Below are 2170 nucleotides of genomic sequence, written 5' to 3' on the forward strand. Positions count from 1 at the left end.
GGGGGATCGTGTTTATAGAATTTATGTGTTGTAAAATAATCCCTCACTTTATAGCCAATCTTACAAGAAAGAGAAGAAAACCGGCCAATTGCAAATATTAAGATAAAATTTTTAAAAGTTAACCTTGCAGAAATCAAGATAGATCCTTACCTGATGTAAGGGACTCGGAATTAAGAATTTCTGAGCAGGTAGCCCCGAAATTTAAAAAAAAATTATAGACGAAGTACAAGTCAAGCTCGTACGCCTTCGCCTCTTTTTGCAGAAGTCTGTCTGCAAACATGGACGGTCGCTCAGGCGACTCCGGTTCGACAAAACAGCGAGCAAAAACTAAAAATAAAATATACTAGCAATCACTTTGTTAGCTCATTTGATTTTTAAAAATTTACAAATAAAATTTAAAAATTCTAGTTTAGGCTTTTGTATGAATTTTTAAAAATAAAAATAAGTGCGTAGCTGACAATCTACAGTTTACATTTCAAATATATATATTTTTTTCATTTCCGTCTTCAATTGTACCAGTTGTTCACTCTAGTTTTCATGGTTTCAGGGATTTAAAAATAATTACTAACACATTGAAGTTGTTAAATATAAAATCTATAGTACCTTAAAACCCCTCCAAACAAACAAAAGGTGTCTTTGTCTTTTTTTTTTTATACAGGTTTGATTTATTGCTTGAGATGTCTGTTCTGATTATCTCATAATATACAAAATTCAGTTTTTTTTAATATCTAATTATCATATGAATATAATAAAAATTTGATTTTTTTCGAAATTTTGTTTTCATAATAACAAGCTATGCATGTGTGTGTGTATCATCATCATCATCGTCATCAACATTTAGCGTCCGCTTTCCATGAAGTTGGTAAGCCGGACAACTGCACCAGGCTCCAGTCTGTTTCGGCTTGTTTTCTACAGCTGGATGCCCTTCCATACACGCTCGCCAGGATCTGAAAGGATGTGCTAGTGAGGTGATAGCCAAGATTATATTATCCCCTCAATCTATGGGTTAGACATTGCGACGGAAGCCAACGGGTCGGAAGACCATTGCTTGTTCCAGTGTCTCAGTTGTTACATGACCTTCCTAACGATGAACGAGTACTTTTCCCGTGACCCACCACTAGTGAGGTCGTTTTGGAGCTTGCAAGACTAAAGAGCCCCCTCAACTATGAGGAAGAATAAGACACAGAAAGTATGGTGGGAAGAGCTGGAAGAAATTTACATGAGGAGATTCTTGGCTACCTCACATTTTCATGGGTAGAAGGGGCAAAGTTGAAATGTTGCCCAAAAGTAAGGTAAATATGGTAGTGACGAACATGCCCTCAAAGTAACATATCCCAGGTGGTGAACAGAAGAGAGTGTGGATGCAGAAAAATCAAGGAGGGTGGGTAATGTTACATGACTTGGGGGAAAATGAGATATAGATATAACCATGGATGGAGATGAATTTAGTGAACAATGGACAAGTGGGGATGGTAAATGAGTGGGGGATAATGATAAGAGTGAGGGATGAATGTAAACTGTGAGTAACATAGAAGAGAGGAAGTGGTAACTGGCAGTACAATAATGTCAATATGGCATGATATGTAAGGCAATAAGCTGGCAGAATCAGCATGTGTGGGCAAATTCTTTAGTAGCATTTTATCTGTCTTTATGTTCTGAGTTAAAATTCTGCTGAGGTCAACTTTGCCTTTTATCCTTTCGGGGTTGATAAAGTAAGTACCAGTTGAACACTGGGGTTGATGTAATCAACCTACCTCTTCCCTCTGCGGATGGTGCAAAGTACCCTCTCGACCCAAAATAACGTGGTGGTGGAACAATGTTGTTGACAGGGCTATTAGGGAAAAGAAATAGGCTTGGAAGGACTGGAAGAACGGTGGTAGCAGGCAATTGTATCAGACTGCCTGAAGGGAAGCTAGGAAACAGGTTTATTTAGCTAGAGGGGAAGCAGATAAGAAAAAATTTGCCAATGTTCTGTGCTGTGAGGACCAAAGACTTGAGGTATTTCGTGTTGGTGGTCAATGAGGAAACTAGGGATAGAGGAATGGTTAGTGAGAGCTGTGCGAGCCATGTACAGAGACGCTGTCAGTAAGGTGAGGGTTGGCAATGAGTACAGTGAAGAATTTCGGGTAGAGGTAGGGGTCCACCAAGGTTCAGTCCTCAGCCCCCTCCT

The 2170-nt window shown here is 39.2% G+C and overlaps 1 protein-coding gene across 3 annotated transcripts in view; it reads right to left on the reverse strand.

Moving 5' to 3' along the window:
- Nucleotides 1-288, reverse strand: part of LOC106875078 (serine-rich adhesin for platelets) — a 98115-nt gene extending 97827 nt beyond the window's left edge. For all 3 annotated transcript variants that reach the window (XM_052972750.1, XM_014923047.2, XM_052972749.1), the window contains exon 1: nt 151-288. The gene's annotated coding sequence lies outside the window, so the exon portion shown is untranslated. The remainder of the gene's footprint in view (nt 1-150) is intronic.
- Between the last annotated feature and the right edge of the window lie 1882 nt (nt 289-2170).

Source organism: Octopus bimaculoides, chromosome 14 (assembly GCF_001194135.2).
Source record: "Octopus bimaculoides isolate UCB-OBI-ISO-001 chromosome 14, ASM119413v2, whole genome shotgun sequence".
Lineage (NCBI taxonomy): Eukaryota > Metazoa > Mollusca > Cephalopoda > Octopoda > Octopodidae > Octopus > Octopus bimaculoides.